The 19,184-nt window shown below is 40.0% G+C and overlaps 1 long non-coding RNA gene across 1 annotated transcript; it reads right to left on the reverse strand.

Annotated features, from left to right (window-relative positions):
* Positions 1–11,642: 11,642 nt before the first annotated feature.
* On the reverse strand, positions 11,643–17,319 carry LOC144305236 (uncharacterized). Its single transcript, XR_013372290.1, has 3 exons — positions 17,179–17,319; positions 16,424–16,619; positions 11,643–11,751 (listed from the first exon to the last, which is right to left on the reverse strand). It is a non-coding gene; the product is annotated as an uncharacterized LOC144305236 (long non-coding RNA).
* Positions 17,320–19,184: the final 1,865 nt, after the last annotated feature.

Below are 19,184 nucleotides of genomic sequence, written 5' to 3' on the forward strand. Positions count from 1 at the left end.
AATTCCCCTGAGCCTTCTTCCATCTGGGAAAAAAAAAAAAAAAAAAAAATCAGCCCATTCTCAGCACCTGGTTGCACCTGAGACAATCAGCTTCATAAGGTGATGAAATCATTTCCAGAACTACCTTGTCTTCCTTTCCTTCCTTCCAGATATATATCAAGGCTTATATCTCAGCATAGCTCAGATAATGAAGTAGAAGGTCTATTCCAGGAGGAGTTAATATATACATCATATGGGCTTAAAATCATTCAAAATCTAAATTGTTGGGAGTCTGGAAAGCATGTGCAGTAATTGGCTGTAAGTCTGTTAGACCACAGATATAATTTAAGATTCATTAGATTCTAATTAATGGCATGGTGCATTCACATTGGTTTCAGAATTTGTTGTGCAGACTTGAGCACCTGTGCATGACATTAATACTCTGCTAGGTTGGCTAATCTAAGCCTTCACTCAACAAAGAGCTACGGTTAATGAAATTGAAAGGTAAAAACAAAACAAAACAAAAATTAAAAAAAAAAAACGCTTCCTAAAAACAAAACAAAACAAAACAAAAAACAAAAAAACTTCCTGTCATACTCTAAAGGAAAGTTGTGATACTTAAGAAAATAGACTGGAAGGTATAAATCTACGAAGTGGAACCTTCTCTAGTCACTGCCTCCCTACATTCCTCCAGGATCTCTGGGAGGACAATCGCTCAACAAGACATTAAGGAATGCCTCTATGAGGCAGGCATGGGCATTCTCCATGATGTCTCTGGCGGTTACCTTCTGTAGGGAAGAGATGCCAATATGAAATGCTACAATAAAAGCTGCCTCTGTGATTTCAGTGTAATAAGGGAAGTCTACCTTAATGGCGTAGAGATGGAGGCAGGCAGGCAAGCAACTGCAAGAGGAAATGTGTGTACCATACAGCAAGCTACAGGTAGAAAATGGTCACCTTCACCATAGTATTTTCACTCATAATGATCTATGGTTATTACTAATTATTCGTAGCCTCAGAAATTAAATAAATGGATCTCTAAGAGTCAGCTTATGTGCTTCTTAACACAAATAGGATGATAAATTCTAGATTTGCTGGACAAAAATTTGACTCTAATTGCCACTTTGGAGTTTCACAGCTTAGTTATTGTACCTAAGTCTGATGAAGACAAAACACAGCTCATGATCAAGGCTGAGGCTGATCCATTTGACAAAGAAACCTGCATTAGGTTCCCAAATGGACCATTACCATTTACCAGAATGCTTTTAGTAAGGGAAATACCCATACTTCAGAATTTATTAGATACTGGCTCTGAACTCATGCTGATCTTCAGAGACCCAAATACCGTCATGTTCCACTTGACAAAATAAGCTTTGTGTTGTTCTAGCAGTGGTCCTAGAGCCCAGATTAGAAACCAAATATACGTAACAGGCTGAATTCTTACATTGCTCCCCTAATACCAGGAACAGAGCTATTCCAATAGGAAGAGCCAAAGAAAAGCCTCTGTATTTCTTCCTTCCTTGAAAATAGTAAACCAAAACATCAGCCCAGGGGGAATCAAAGAGATTTGTGCTACCATCAAGGACTTGAGATATGCAAAGGTTGTCATTAGTAGCACAGCACCAATTGATTACGATGTTCAATCAGTGCAAAAGCCTATCGGGTCAAGGAGAACGACAGGAGACTATCAAAAACTTAACCAAGTTTTGATGCCCATTTACAGCTATGGCTCCAGGTGAGGTATCTGTTTTACAGGCACAACTCAAGACAGCTTTTAGCAACTGTTCTGCAGCAAATAATATATTTTCTATTAAATTGAGTAGGCAAGGGATCCCTGGGTGGCGCAGCGGTTTGGCGCCTGCCTTTGGCCCAGGGTGTGACCCTGGAGTCCCGGGATCAAGCCCCACATCAGGCTCCCTGCAGGGAGCCTGCTTCTCCCTCTGCCTATGTCTCTGCCTCTCTCTTTCTCTCTCTCTCTGTGTGACTATCATAAATAAATTTTAAAAATTTTTAAAAAATTGAGTAGGCAAAATCATAAACACTACCATTTACATGTCAGAGACAACTGTGTGACTTCACTGTCTTGCCACCGAGCCATGTCAACTCTAGCTTACCTTAATAATATATAATTTGTCAGTTTGCTAATTAGCTAGCACTCTGGACAACTTAGTAAGACAGACCTATGCCAAAAGATAGGAGACACGCCATCAATCTCCAGGAGTCTGTTCTGTTGGTGGAGTTTCCAGGAGTCCAATGACTTAGGCCGTATCAGAATATTCTTTCTAAACTGAAAGACAAGACCAACCTCAAAAAGAATAAGCACACTGTTCTGTGGATATATTTGGATTTCAGAGACAAAATATCTAGCATTTCAGTGAGTTTCTTGTACCAAGTTGCCAGGTGCCTAACGTGCCTGTTTTGAGTGTGGTCTGGAGTATGAGATTTCTCTTCATCAGGTTGAGGCTGTGGTACCATTTTGCTACCACTGGGTATAATCACTCAGTAGTTCAAATGGTTTTGGAATTGTCTGTGGCCTACAGATGACATATGAAATTTTTGGTAAACCCCAGATAGAAAATAGCAAAATCCCCAGTTTGTTTTGTTTTGTTTTGTTTTATAAGCTCTTGTCCTCCTCTTTTGGCAATTGTTTCACATTTGAAAAGCAGCTCCTGGCTTGTTAACTAGGCCCTTCAATGGGCTAAATGACTGAACAGAAGATATCTAATGACAAACCAAATTGTCCATTGTGATGATATGTTTCCTAATCTAAGAAACCTTAGCATTGGTTTGCACAGCAGCATTCCTTTATGAAGTCATGATGAGATACATAAGACAAAGCTCCAGTAGGTCCTAAAGATGTGTGAACTGCAGAAGCAGACAACTGACTTTCATGGCACCTGTTCTTACCATTTCACTGTCTCTCTCTCAACCTACATCTTTGGTCTCATGGAAAGTTCCCTAAGACAAGATAATAAAAGAGAAAAAGGTGTGAGCCCTATCATGGATGGATATGCACTAAAGTTAGATGCAAGTCTGTGGCCAGTGCTCTACAATCCCCCTCAGAAATGGTTCTGAAGGCAGAAAAGGTAAACCCTCCTGTATGGAAGTACCTCTCTCCACATTGTGGGAAGGAGAAACGGCCCCACAAGAGTCTGCTGGAATGGAACTTCGAACAAAGTTGGAAAATTAATGATAAAGCTACTGGTAAAATATAAATGAAAAAAATTGCTGTGGTCATGAAGAGATTCATAACTTGAAAGGAATCAGCACCCATGAAAAACAGACCCATTTCCCTATTTTCAAGTAGAACAAAAACCAAATGTTTCTTAAAATATAGGGAAAAGTGAGCATCATGAAAAAAATGAATTTTTTTTAAAATTTGCTGTCAATTATAGTAAGGCTATGACTCAGCTAAATTTCTCAATATAATGATTTTGTTCCCTTGTTTTGAAGGGAGAAATTGTTAACATTTGCTTAAATTTAAAATATCAGTGCAACAATACACCAAATCACATTCTTGATCATATAGGAGAATAATGATCAATAATTATTTCTACCATTTTTACAAGCACTAGAAACCAGTCTTATATGTGGAGTTACTATACAGGCCATGGCTTATTACCATACAGAGGTAGGAATTCATGGTCTTAAGCCCAATTTAACACTGAGTTTTGCAACTCAATAGATTCTGGTAAGTGGTGGCTTAGGGCAGTTGCTGGGTCATGTCAAGGTTCTTGAGCTCAGAATTATTTCAAAAGGCCTGCCATCATGACATTCCCATGACTTCGTGATTAAAGATGCCTAAACTTAGATGCCCTAAGTTTTATCAAAGCCTATGCCGACAATAGTGCATCTTAGCACTATCTCCTATAATTAATAATATTATAATGGACTTAATTTATTTATCTGATGTAAAAGATGTAATACCTCCCTGCCAAAGGTCACAACAACATTGGTCATAAATCTGCATTTACTGTGATAAGAAAACATATTATTTAACCAATTAAAAGTCAAAATATATTAAGAAAATACATTATCAAGACCACTTAAAGAGGACTATTTCTGTTCATACACAATTGTCTGAAGATATCCCCTTCCACTTATGAATCCAACAGACAAGCCCCTTCTTTGTTTTATAAAAAGTTAAGCACAGGAGGAAGTTACCATCGTGCCCTTTTAAATTCACTTTCAACATACTCTACATAAAGAATAAAAAGGATATTCTTGTAGTATGCTATATGGCAAATTAGGATTCCTTCATTCATTTACATAAATTATGTGGCTTGAACTGTGCATATAGTGTAGGATGCGCAGTGGGGCAAGGCAGGAACACAGAGAAGGCGCAAAGCCCGCTCCTGCCCTTGAACCTCTTACAACCCATCAAGACTGACTGAAGGCCTGCTCTGAGCTCATCTCCAGTGCACAAGCAATTAAACTCCTAATTCCTCAGGTACTACATTCCCAAGTACCCACACAGCCCCCAGCTCCGCCGATTGTTGAATCCCAGCACTGTTCCCCTTCAGGTCAGAACAACCAAAGTTGTCTCTAGCCCTAGAGCTCAATACAAATCCCTAGGATTTGTACCTACAGCGGCAGGTACTCTGACCTGCAACGTTACAGGTCATTTGCACGCGGTTTCCCGGCCCTTGACCTCCTCAGGAGCACACTTGGCACCCTGGCTGTAATCCAGCATTGTAATTTGAGAAAAGCTTAACTGTTGCTCCAAAAATTACAAGAGCAATGATAATAGTAAGTGAAAAAGTAAAGATATCTAATCCAATTCCTCAGAGCTCTTAGCGTCAGTGCTTAAACATTTGCCTCAGTAAAAAAAAAAAAAAAAAAAAAAAAAATTATTTAAAATACTTTTAATCATCAAAAACTTGGCTTAAAGGCTTTAATAAGTGATTTAGTTTTAAAATGTGATTCTTCTAAGAGTCATCAAACTGATACATGCATCAGAAACATATACCAGATAATTCAAAAGGCTGAAAGTTAAATATTCTTGGGCCATTTAATGCAGGGTATCCATGAGGTTCACTGTGGTAGGCACAGAGAGACTGTAAGACCTCAAGTCATTCTGTTTTCAGGGACAAGAATAAAATGATATAAGGATTTAAATTCTAAGATCTTATATATATTTCTCTCTGTACCAGTTAAATAGGTCCTCCCAAATAACAAAATATTCTTTATTATCTATTTCCAAATTCCATAGACAATTTGCATATGGATATAATGTATCAAATGGCTAAATTATTCTATGTAAAACACATTAATACATATTAGAAACCTTTTTTCAAGTCTCCCAATATATTACCATTAATTCATGTTATAAATTCTAAAATTTGTAAAACCAGATCTAGACTACCTTTGACACTGTCACCTATTTTTTAGATACTTCCTTATACAATCAGCTGTGACTTTGATGGGCATAAAAGTAAATCTAATACCTTTTTTATCATTTCTTACATTCTTCTGTATATCTTTATGTTCAACAAATATAAAGGTATGTGCCCAGATTATTTGTAATATACCTGTAATATGGGACGCTTGGGTGGCTCAGTGGTTGAGCGTCTGCCTTTGGCTCAGGTCATGATCCCAGGGTCCTGGGATCGAGTCTCACATCGGGCTCCCCGCATGGAGCCTGCTTCTCCCTCTGCCTCTGTCTCTGCCTCTCTTTCTCTCTCTCATGAATAAATAAATAAAATCTTAAAAAATACATATGCAGCTGTAATATTCCACAAAGCCTCTTCCATATTGTTCTAACATTATTATCCTTATTTGAAAGAAATGAATATTGAGGAGGAAGGGATTCATTCCTATCAGTAAAGCTGGTCTCCAATTTCCACTATTAGATCTTTTCTCCTAATATCAAAGAAAGCTATTGCTATTTGTTGTATTAATAAAACTACATTACCACATTCTCTTATTAGATTTATCAGCTTTATTAAAGTATAAATAAAGTATAAAACACTGCACATATTTAAAGTGTACATTTAATAAGATTGGCATATGTACGTACTTATAAAGCAATTAAAATCTGAACATATTGACCACCCCAAAAGTTTTCTCCTACCCTTTATAACCCCTTTTCGCTATCCCATTCACCCATTCCTCACCCTACACTCCATTTCCGGGCAATTAATATTTTGTTTTCTGTCACTACAGATTAGTTTGCATTCTCTAGAATATTATATAAATGGAATCATATGATGTATACTTGTTTGCGCCTGACTTCTCTCACTCAGGATGAGTATTTGCAGATTCATCCCTTTTGTATCATGTATCAGTATACAATCCTTCAGACTACGGAGCAGTGTTCCACTATGTGGTTATCACAGTTCATTCATTCACTCATCTGTAAATGGACATTTGGATTTTTTCCAGTTTTTTTTAAACGCGTTACAAATAAAGTCACTACAAATATTTGTGTACAAGTCTTGCTTTGGTTTCATTGCCTCTGATGTGTGGAATGTGGAGTAGAAGGCCTATTTCACATGGTAGGTGAATGCTGTTAAACATTTTAAGAAATCGTCAAACTTCTTACAAAATTGTCATACAATTTTATATTCCCACCAATAGTGTATGAGACTTTCAGTTTATTCACATCCTCACCAACACTTGGTACAGTCAGTCTTTTTAGGTTTAGTCATTCTTATAGGTTTGTAGAGGTATCACATTGTAATTTTAATTTTCATTTCCCTAATGAAGTTGAGCATCTTTTCCTGTGCTTATTTGCCATCTTTATGTCTTCTTTATTCCAAGTGCCTATTCAAATATTTTGACATTTTAAAACTGGATTTTTGTTGTCTTATTACCGAGTTTTGAGAGTCCCTCATAAATTCTGGAAATCATTCCATTATCAGATGTATGATTTATAAATATTTTCTTTTAGTCTTGGCTTATCTTTTAAGTGTCCTTCAAAAACTAGAATTTTTCTTTTTTTAATATTTTATTAATTTATTCATGAGAGTCGCAGAGAGAGAGAGAGAGAGGCAGAGATACAGGCAGAGGAAGAAGCAGGCTCCATGCAGGGAGCCCGACATGGGACTTGATCCCGGGTCTCCAGGATCGCGCCCTGGGCCGAAGACGGCGCTAAACTGCTGAGCCACCAGGGCTGCCCAAAACTAGAATTTTTCTATTTTGATGAGTTTAACTTAATAATTTGTATTTTTATGATTTTAACACAGGATCACAAAGGTTTTCCTCTAGAAGTTTTACAGTTTTAGGTTTTCCATTTAGGCAGATGATCCATCTTGAGTTAAAGTATGTAGATTGTGCTAGATGGCTGAAATTCATTGTTTTGCATAAGTTTCCAGTTGTCACAGCACCATTTGTTAAGAAGACTATCCTTTCTCAACCAAATTGTCTTCGCACCTTTGTCTAAACTGTCAATTTGTGAGTGAGTCTACTTTTCACTGTACTCTTTTCCGTTGACTTACATACCTATCTTTACACAATGCCAATCAAAACATTACTGAGTCTTCACAAAATCTTATAATTTCTTAAAATCGGGTGGTACTATTTGTCAGATTTTATCCTTTTTCAAAGTTGTTTAAGGCTATTCTAGGTCCTGTGCATTTTGATATCAATTTCAGAGTCACCTTGTCAATTTCTATTAAAAAATAATAATAATAACCTGCTTGGGTTTTTATTGGGATGAAGTTGAAACTATAGATCAATTTGGGAAGAACTGACATCTTAAACATATTGAATGTCCTCACCCATGATCAGAGCCTATCTCTCCATTTAAGTAGGTCTTTTAAAATGTCTCCCAGTAGCGTTCTGTAGTTTTCAGTGTATAAGTCTTGTATGTGTTTAGATTTATCCCTAGTGATTTCATATTTTCTGATGTTAATGTATACGGAATTTTTAAAATTCTGATTTCTGAATATTAAACAATATATAAAAATCCCAAAGCTTTCACATATATTGATGTTATATCCTGCAATCTAGCTAGATTCATTATTTCCTGGAACCTTCCATTAAATTTTCAATCATGCCATTTGCAAATAATGACAATTTTACTTTTCAAATCTCAATGTCTTTTATTTTTGTTTTTGCTGTATTGGACTGGATAACTTTTTCTCTTTATCTTTTTTGTTTTGTTTTGTTTAAGAGAGAGAGAGAGAAGAAGAGGGAGAGAGAGAATCTTAAGCAGGTTCCACATCCAGCACCAAGCCCTATGTGGGGCTTGATCTCATGATTCTGAGATCATGACCTGAGCTGAAATCAAGAGTTAGACACTTACCTGACTGAGCCACCCAAATACCCCAAGTTGTTTTTCTCTGTAGGTTTTTCTTCTCCAACATTTTGTTCCATTAATTCTAAGCACTCACCATGCTTATCTCTGATACATTTCTAAACGTATGGAGACCACTGGGCTTATATTTATATTCATTTATATGTACACTCATACACACACACATAGTGGGATGCATTACAGAGGAGTTCCAAGTTTACACTATTCTTATACAGTGTAATTGGTGACTTGTTCATCCTCTTCTGGACAGAAAGCAGGGACCTTATCATTAATTTGGAAACACCTCTAACTTCACCATGTTAAAAAAAAAAACTCCTTATATAAACATTCCTTAAATTGGCTGTAAATCCCTTCACTCAGAGAATCTATACTGTGCAAAAGAAATGTGAGGTATTTCTGAAGAACTGTCTCCCCAAAATAAATAAATGAAAGAGTTCCAGTTACTTAAAGGAAGCTATTAACTTAAGGGAAGAAGATAAAGCTGAACAACTAGAATTGCTCCTATTGAAGAAATTTAACTATTTTCAGCGAAACTGTAATTGTATCACTGTAACTTACTAAAACTAAAATAACAATAAAGTACAAAATGGTTAAAACTGGAGAAATAAGTTGCTCTACTTTAAGGAAGCTGTCTCAGATTTTTGGTCAAAATCTCAAAGAGGTGGGCATGAAGAATTTGAAAAGGTAAGAAATTTGAAGGTTAAAATAAAGATTTACTATTGTATGTATATGTCTAAATTCATCAAATTGCATATGTTAAATATGCACATTTTTGAGCATCAATTATACCTCAATAATATATAGGTTCTGGGAATTAATAAAGCTAAATCCTAAAATAACTGAAAGACAAAAACTATAGGAAGGATAAGGCAATAAACCAGATATCCTGGTATGCTTAATTATTGGGGAAAAAAGGAAAACAACATAAAATAGTGAGGATTTAAAAAGAAAAGTAATCAAATATGCATATCATATACATATTTACAAAAATGAAAAAAATTATGGAGAAAGCTGAAGAGTTTTAATCTAACTATAAATTACTGAAGTTGACTGGAGACAGGAGAGAAAATCTAAATAAAAAAGGACTCTAAATTTTAGCATTAATAAAGGTTCCAAATAGGAATAAGTTCATAGCTAAATTTATATAACTTTATAAAGTCAGACAATTCTTATATTTATTTAAAGTATCCTGGAACATATGAAAACATAGAAATGTTCATAAAATACCACAATTTTATTAAGACTTAATAAAATATAACCAAAACAAGAATCTTTCTTATGGATATATGTGCAAAGATATAAGTGGATTTTAACAAATAGAATTTGGAATTGCAGCTATCATGGATTTTTTTTAAGTGGTCTCTATACCCAATGTGGAGCTTGAACTCTAAACTCAGAGATCAAGAGTCACATATTTTACCAACTAAGCCAGTAGGGCACTCCTAAACCATAGGCCTTTAATCCCAGAAAATCAAGGATGATCCAAAAAGCCAACTATAATCCCCATGTCAGAAGAAAAAAGTCATATAAATATATGCTAAACAGTACTTGAGAAAATTCCAGAATCATTCCTAATAAAAACTTTAATATATAAGAATAGAAGACACTTAGATATAATGAAGACTACTACCTCAAACCAATTTTAGGATATTTAAAATAATTTGCCAGAATTATAGACAATAGGGAAGTCACTATCATTGTTTTATTTCACTATGTCAAAGTAATTCTAGCAAATGTTCCAGATAAAAAAATGAAGTAATTAGTAGCAATGTCAGAAAATAAAATATTAGATAGATAGATAGATAGATAGATAGATAGATAGATAGATAGATGATAGATAAATGATAGGTTCTTATAGCTATGTTTTATGGCTTGTTTTTTTTTTAATTACCAATGTTAAATGTTTAACTCGTTTATTTTCAACCTTTCATAATTAACAAAATTAATTAAATATAAAATTTCACAAGACCTATCACTTGCTGTTTCCCATAATTAAGTTTCTTTTCATTGAGTCATTATACTTGAAATGTAGGAATTCCATCAGCTTATCTAGGTAAATCCTTGCATATTCAAAGATTCAAATTTTTCTTCAAAATTCTTCTGCTAATTGCTTAATTATTACTTTTACCTTTTCTTTTTTCTTCTTCCTCATTTTAATATTGAATCTTTTAAAATATGTTCCTACAGGTTTACTGAAGTATAAGTATAGATATATATAGTAGTTCTTTTTTTTTTTTTTAATATATATAGTAGTTCTATGATCACAACTCATGGATGTCTGCTCCTTTTATTGATGCTAACGACTTGCATTTAAACTTAGCATATATTTTCTCCCTTTATTCTGAAGCAATATTGAAGAACTTCAGTAAGATTGAGTAAAACATTTATAAAGTTATGGAATATTGAATACAGACTAGCTTGTTTCATAAAATCTTAGGAAAACAGATGTGAAAGAGATATCAAAAATTTTCTGCTGTTAGTAACAATAAAGGAATTACATTGAGCTATTTTTATTTTCTTGACCTATCTCTCTGATGATCAATGAGCCTGTTGATGAGAATACAAGATTATTTACAATTGTCTGTAGAATGAGAACTGTCTATATGGATATCAAATCTGTAACTTTGACACGGATAGTGTTATATGCACTCAAAAGAGTTTAGTAGGCTAAGTAAAATTTTTAATCTCTTTCTTTTTTAATGAAAAGAAAGCTTATCAGAAGTTATTTTTTAAAATCCATTTAAAAAACTATAAGTTATGAATGACCAAAATATTCAGATTCGACGAAAAAAAAGAGAAGGAAACAAAGAAACGAAAGAAAAGAAAAAAGAAAAGGAAAGAAAGAAAAAAATGAGATAGGATTCTCATGGAAAAGGAATCCTGTCCCTGCTTAGTTCAAATGCTTTCATTCAAAAATCACATATTAAGCAGCAGAGTATTCCAAATCCATGGTGACCACGAAGACACAGGGGTAAACTATCCTAAACTTCAGATAGGAAAATGTCAAAGAAGTTAAGTGAAAGATGTACATGGTCATGTATTTCAGACTTTCAATAGGGAAAGTTCAGAGAGTTTGGAGATCACTTGAAATTGAATTTCCACCTTGAAATTACTAAATAAATAAATAAGTAAATAAATAAATAAAACCAAAACACCTCATCGAGGAGAGTGTCTGAAGATCCACAATGGTTCCATCAAGACAACTTGGATGATTTTAACTTTTAAATTTACACGTAGAAATGGGTTTCAGAGAATTTTTACCAAGCACAAATATGAAAGGAACATGAGCCTGTGAGAACAGTGCCAGAAAATCAAAAGGGAATAGGTTTATGAATAGACTGTATAAGGAAAACAAAATGTTTTAAAGTTACAGTTATATCCAGAACAAGAACAAAAGAGTTTACCTGCAACACGTCTAGCGGGATTTCATAAATTGAATATGTGACACAAAATGGGATTCTGAAATTTTTCGTTTACTTCCATAGCCTCTGACCAGGAGAATCATCTTTAGCCTGGAGAAGGTGGAATAAATATCGGTAAAAAGCAATCAAACCTCAGGATATGTAAAGAGATGATAGGATAGCACTTGGCTTCTCTAAATGATTTCAAGACTCCAGGCCTAAGAAGATTATATACCCAAGTATGGTAAAAACCTGCAGATGAGATAGTGAACTGCATGAACGGAAATTTCTTATCTTCCAGCCACTGCACTGGGGAAAGTAGATGTGACCAGGAGTCCAGAGTTAGCAACATTTAGTCCTAACTTTCAAAATGAAAGGAAAAGATAGAGTCTTAGAAGAATTTGTTATAATTTGTGTGTGTTCCCACCATTCGAAACCAAGAGCAAGGCCATTAATACATCCTCACCTCTGAGATGCTTACAAGTAGAAAGAGACACGGCTTAGGATCAGTGGCTCCTTCATTCTTTTGTGAAAACCTGTGTTCCTTGAAGAGAGGATGTTGAGTCGCAGATGCCACTAGTGCCCATCAAATATTCAAAATATTCTGCTAGGGCGCCTCGGAGGCTCAGTCAGTTAAGCATCTGTCTTCAGCTCAGGTCATGACCCCAGGGTCATGGGATGGAGTCCTGCATCAGGCTCCCTGCTGAGTGGGGAGTCTGCTTCTCCCTCTATCCTCTCCCCTTCTCATGCTCTCTCTCTTGTTCACTCTCTCTCTCTCAAATAAATAAAATCTTTTTTAAAAATTAAAAAAATTCTTCTATAGTTCCTAGCCTCTTTAGCATTTAATTTAGAACCATGTGACAAGTTCAGGCTAATGAATTATGAGCGGAAGCAATATATTCTATTGTTTCTAGACTGAGACAATTTAAAAGCCAGATTCCTCCTCTAACTCTCTCTTTCTCTGCCACAGATTGAGGCGGTGACATCATAAGATGGAGAGAGCCTGGTTCCCTGAGTCATTAGAGAGAGGATAACCTCTAACAACTCACATCAGAACTTATGTGAATGAAATAGAGACTTCTGTTGTGTTAAGCTACTTGTATTTCATGATATCCTAGGGTAGCTAGCATCAATTCTCCTTCTCTCATATAATTACTCCTGTGACTACCAAGTTTAGTGACAGAAAAAGCCTTGGACATCATGAGAGTAGAATTTTAATTTCACTTACAGGAAGTTTTTACCAACTGGCTGGTATCTCTCATTGTTGCAAAGTAGCCACAAGCAGTTCCAGGCCTCATATCTGCATATCTTATTTTCCAGAGCAAGAGAAAGATTTATTTTGTCTCCAGCAATATTCTATCTTTTACTGAGTGGGCTGTCCCTGAGCCAGTCACTGACATAGAGGGTCAAATTATACTGATCAGCTTCAACCCATCAGGGCCCAAGTCTGGAGAGATGAAGGATCAATCCTCCCCTAACCTCACTGTTGCTAAAGGTCAAGGGGAAGTTGCAATGATCCTGGGAGAAAAAAGCATGAAATATACTAATGAGGTCTCAAATATTTGTTAGATTTTTACTCTCTCTTGTTCAAAATGTCCATAATGATTTAATAACACATTTAGTGGAGTCATAAATCTTGTAAAGAAAGTCAGTCTGTTAGATACCACAAATAAGGTTCAAAATGTTAATAATGAGTTTGAATAATCATTTTAAGTTCATCAGCGTAAATGTTTCTTAAATAGAAATTTAAAAACCAGTATATAAGATAAAAGTCTTAAGGATCTGGACTTCGATTTTATTTTATTTTTTTTATTATTATTTTTTGGACTTCGATTTTAAAGGAGTACTTATATAAATATAGGATCAGGATTGATAAAGATTAGTATCAGCTCCTGTAAAATATTAGCGGGTTATAGATAACAGGAAACATAATCAATCAGCAATATGATGAGACCGTCCAACAAGACGGAAATTTAGATTTTCAAATGGACATGAAAAAACCTACAATGATAAAACGAAAAATCACATTTTAATTTGTATAAATGAGACCACTCTTAGAATCTATGGAAAATTATGAGAATCACAATTTTAGAGAAATATTGAAAAAATCAGAATCCATTTGGAAAATAATGAACAAATTAATGAAGGAACTCAAAACGACATCAATTTTGGAGTAATTGAAGAAATTGTGGATGCTTAGTCATGAGAAAGGGGCTTACAAAGAATTTGTTTACAATCGTCAGATTATCTGAAGTGCTGTATATGGAAAAAGACGCAACTTGTTTAGAGGGAATCGCTGTGATAAAAAGGTTGAAATACAGAAACACAAATTTAACCCTATACCAGGAGGGCTTTGTAAGTCCCAGGTGTTCACAAAGGGAAGAGGCTGCCTCAGGGCGGGAAGCTTTCTCCTCTCCAGGGTGAGTTCAAGCAGAACTAGGACTTTCACTTGTCAGAGGTGATACAGAAAGAGAGAAGCATGTGACGACAGTTGAACGACAGGATTTTTAAAATCCCTTTAACATCAGTGTTTCTAGGATAATATGAAGTGAGCTAGACCCCACTACTCTGTAGAAGCAGTCTGTTTTAGTGCTTCATTCCCTAAAGATGCTGCAATTCCACCACATTGTTTCGGGGAGAAAGAAAGAAAATGGCAACTTTAAATGACCTCTGCTTTTCTAGTTCATGAGAGATTTCATGAATTTTATGATTCCTAAGGACACAGAGAACATGCATTAATTCCACTAAGAAAAAAAAATTTATGTAAATTAGTATCAACTCATGAAATGCCATCTTCTGCTCATTAACTGAGATGACAATATTGATTAAAATACAGTGTTTAAGGGACACCTGGGGGGCTCAGTGGTTGAGCGTCTACCTTCAGCTCAAGGCATGACCCCAGGGTCCTGGGATCGAGTCCCACATCGGGCTCCCCGCAGGGAGCCTGCTTCTCCCTCTGCCTGGGTCTCTGCCTCTCTCTGTGTCTCTCAGGAATAAATAAAGAAAATCTTTTTAAAAAAGAAAAATACTCTGTTTTTAAAGAACTCTATCTATATCCTTTGTTTAAAGCTAGAGTTTCTCCAGGGTCATTCACTGTGTTACTCAGAAAGATAAAACCAAGCCAAAGAGTGGCTAATCTTTATTTCAGCAGTGCGGTCACCTTGCAAAGTCACAGGCCACTGTCTGGTTTGTCCAGCTATGACCAACCAGTTTGCAACGGATTTTCTACAGCACTTCTCCCTTAACCTCAACAAACAAAACAAACCAGCAAAAAAACAGAGTATCAGTTTGTGGCATTGTAGTTCCTTTTACCTGGGATGAGGCCGCCAAAGGCTAAAGATCAGATTCTTAGATAAAATTTAGGTAACAGGACTAAATAACAATGCAGTTTCCACCAGTGGAAAATCATCTCATTGGAATAAACAAAAAGAAAGTAATTCATCTCACATTTTCCCACACCGAGCAGTATCTGCAGGAAGTTCTTTACCTGAAGTATCTGCAAATTATGTGCACCTCTTTAGAGATCTTTAACATGCATCAAAGGTCTTCTGGAGAAAGTCCAGGTCTATACCTGTGACGGAGGGAACTTCCCTAAAAATCTGCCTACCCCCAAGTTTTTTCAAAGTTACATTGTTTATGTAAAGTTAAAGCTGCCTCTTGCTAGGCTTCTCCTTCTCCAACAGCCGGTATGAACTAAATGGACAGGCTTCTGTCTCTAAACAAACCCACTGATAATTCTGAAGGAAGCTTTAAAGACTTCACATTTACAAGAAGTGAATTATTTGAGGTCATGTATAACAAATTCTCTTTGCTCTCAACAGGACTGATCTAAGAAGCAGAAAAAAAGAAAGAAAGAAAGAAAGAAAGAAAGAAAGAAAGAAAGAAAGAAAGAAAGAAAGAAAGAAAGAAAGAGAAAGAAAGAAAGAAAGAAAGAAAGAAAGAAAGAAAGAAACCTGCCCCCTCGAGCTCAGATAAGCTACTTCCCTGAGGGGAACAGTGAATAGTCCCCGTTTCAAAAACAATTTACTGGAGACTTTATGACACTAAGGGGAATATTCAAGAACTATTCCTTGATAAGCATAGTAGAAGATCTTTGGCTGTCAAAAAGCAGACATATATTTGGAATTGAACTATGAAGTACATTAGATTACTTCCCAAATTACTAAAAAGGAACAGATTCTATTTTTTTTTAAGTCCGTCCAACTTTTTGGCAAATTACATTGTTAAATATTTACGTTGAGACATTTTTCAGCAAGGAGTTTTGTGGGGAAAGTAGGGAAAATCCATACATTTGACAACTTATATAATATGAACTTTAGTAAATTTCACGTTCCTTTAGCTGATATCTATATAGAGTTTTGCTTTTTTGTTTTGTTTTTCAGTAATATCCTTCATGAGGGTAACAACAAAAACGCTATTTACCTTACTCAGGACTCAGTCCTAGTACATCTGATACTTAGTCCCTTGTCATCAACCTGAGTCTGCAGTTGGATGGGTTTAGGAACTTGGTGCCTCAGAGCCAATCTGCAGCGGAAAAGGGTCTGTGCTGACTGGGACTTTCCAAACCCCAAGGGCTCTTGCGGGGCCAAAGGGAGAGCCGCTACCTAAGCTCAAGCAACTTATTCCTGTAGAGGAATTAAGAACTTTTCCCGAAGAAGCCACAACTTGGATTTGGGGGTAAAATTCCTCAATTTTGAAATATTAGAATCTGTACCTCACGACTTAAAAAAAAAAAAAAAAAACAACTGTGCCGAGCAGTATTATGAACCCGGCCGCAACGCACCTGGAGCTGAAGGAAACCTGACCACAGTCGCCCGCTGCGGGTGCACCTGCCGCCTGGGCAGGCCCGAGCGGGGAGAGGGAAGCCGGCCCGACCTCAGCCCTGCGCCCTGCGCCCTGCGCCCTCCTTCCAGTCCACAATTCTTCAGGTCGTATTTCTTTTTCCTTCCTTCCCAGCTCACCTCGGCATGTTCTTCTTCCTTGAGGAAAAGCCACCCAAACCGGAGGAACATAATGAGAAGTACAACAGGAAACCAACCTGGAGCTATTTACGTAGGCCTTAGAGTCCACGATCACTCATTTTCTTTTTTCTTTTTTTTTTTTTTTTGTTTCAAAGATTTCTTTTTTAAGATTTTATTTATTTGAAAGAGAGCACAGCACGGAGGGGCAGGAAGAAGGGCAGAAGCAGGGAGCCCTAGGCCGGACTCGATCCCAGGCCCCCGGATCGTGCCATGTCAGTGAGCCCAGTGCTTCACCGACCGAGCCAGCCGGCGTCCCCAAGGCTTATTGTTTGAGAGGCGGGGAGCGAGCCCGGGAAGGGGCGGGGGGGGGGGGGGCAGAGGGAGAGAGGATCTGCCCAGCCGGGGGCTCCCGCTTAGGACCCGAGGTCACAACCCACGTTGGAACCCAGGAGTCCCTGCTCCACGGGCTGCGCCGCCCCGGCCCCCCGCGGCCGCTCCCTCGCTAAGGGCGTTTACACCTTGGATGCCCCCCCGCCCCCCCACCCCCCCCCCCCCCCCGGCCTCGACTCAGCTTCACCTGGGAGGCCCTCAGGGGCCGCAGCGCAGTGACCAGGAAGGCTTTCGGGAGGGACAACGCCGCTGGGTAGAGCCTGACGCCCGCGTCGCTCCGACAGTCCTCACGGTCCGGCTCGTGCTTCAGGGCGACCCCGGCCGCTGGTCAGCGGGACCCAGCCAAAGGCCGCCGCCCGGGAGGGGGAGGAGCGCCCCGTGGCCGCGACCCCGGGGAGGGGGGAGGGGGAGGAGCGCCCCGTGGCCGCGACCCCGGGGAGGGGGGAGGGGGGAGGAGCGCCCCGTGGCCGCGACCCCGGGGAGGGGGGAGGGGGAGGAGCGCCCCGTGGACCCGACCCTGGGGGGAGGAGGAGGAGCGCCCCGTGGCCGCGAACCGAAGGGGGGAGAGGAGCGCCCGTGGCCGCGACCCCGGGGTGGGGGGAGGGGGGAGAGCGCCCCGTGGCCGCGAACCGAGGGGGTGGGAAGCGCCCCGTGGCCGCGACCTCGGGAGGGGGAGGAGCGCCCGTGGCCGCGACTTGGGGGGGGGGAGGAGCGCCCCGTGGCCGCAACCCCGGAGGGAGAGGAGCGTCCCGTGGCCGCGACCCGGGGGCGGGGGGAAGAGCGCCCCGTGGCCGCGACTTCGGGAGGGGAGGAGCGCCCCGTGGCCGCGACTTGGGGGGGGAGGAGCGCCCCGTGGCCGCAACCCCGGAGGGAGAGGAGCGCCCCGTGGCCGCGACCCGGGGGGCGGGGGAAGAGCGCCCCGTGGCCGCGACCCCGGAGGAGGGGGGAGGAGCGCCCCCGTGGCCGCGACCCCGGGGAGGGGGAAGGAGCGCCCAGTGGCCGCGACCCGGGGGCGGGGGGGGGGGGGAGCGAGCCGCAGAACATAAGGGCAAAGGGGCAGCCGGCGGCCGGCGGTTTAGCGCCGCCTGCGGCCCAGGGCGGGACCCTGGAGCCCCGGGACCGAGTCCGACGCCGGGCTCCTGCGTGGAGCCTGCTCCTCCCTCCGCCTGCGTCTCTACAGGCAGCCGGGGAGCGACTCCCCTCCTCAGGCGGAGGCCTGGCTGCTGCAGAAGCCCCCCCCCCCCCCCGCCCCGGGGGAAGGACTGAGGGCGAACGCCCCAAGCCGCCGGAGAAAGGCCCGGAGTCCCGCCGCTGCGCTGCCCGTCCCTGCCGGAGCCCCGGGTCAGCGCACGCACGAGGACACAGGAGACCGCGTCGTTCTTAAAAATGGTGCCCCTTGCCCCGAGCACCGCCCGGATTTGCAGGGTGGGGGTTCTGTGGCCGGGAACGCAGCCTAGGGGAGCGGGCGGGTCTGCGGAGGAGTGAAGTACAAGTGTGAGCTGAAACAGCGGACCCGCCCAGTGCGAGAGCTTGAAGGCCGAATTTCAGGCTATGAAGTCCAGACTTTATCTAGCCCCCCCTTTTATATAAGATTTTATTTATTTATGCACGATACACAGAGAAGGCAGAGAGGCAGAGACACAGGCGGAGGGAGAAGCAGGCTCCACGCAGGGAGCCCCACGCAGGACTCGATCCCGGGACCCCAGGGTCAGGCCCCGGGTCGCAGGCGGTGCTAAACCGCTGCGCCACCCGGGCTGCCCTATTTAGCCCTTAAGTTCGGACCCCAGGACTTTCTGTAAAGAACTGGACACAAGAACAGTGAAACTTAAATTTTCATAAAATATGTGGCGAGCCAGTTATCAGAGAGAGAGTTTGAAATCTCCTTCCCAAGCTGATTTGACAAGAGCACAGATCACTTGGCCTCTGATGCACACACACCGAAGTCCCCCACCCGAAAGGGCGTACTGCACCCCGCTGCCCTGCGACACACACATCTGTGCCTTTTGAACCATCATTTTTTAAAAAATGTGTTCTCACAACTGTAAACTCCTATAAGGAAGGCAGCATAAAATATATCTTTTATAAGAAAATTAATTATGCATATTTACATGCAAAACCCTCTCCGCATTTTTAATTAAACTCCATTTAACCCATCGGACATCTTATTTTTCAATGTATTTCTTCAACTCACAA

The sequence above is a fragment of the Canis aureus genome, chromosome 35 (genome assembly GCF_053574225.1).
Source record: "Canis aureus isolate CA01 chromosome 35, VMU_Caureus_v.1.0, whole genome shotgun sequence".
Classification (NCBI taxonomy): domain Eukaryota; kingdom Metazoa; phylum Chordata; class Mammalia; order Carnivora; family Canidae; genus Canis; species Canis aureus.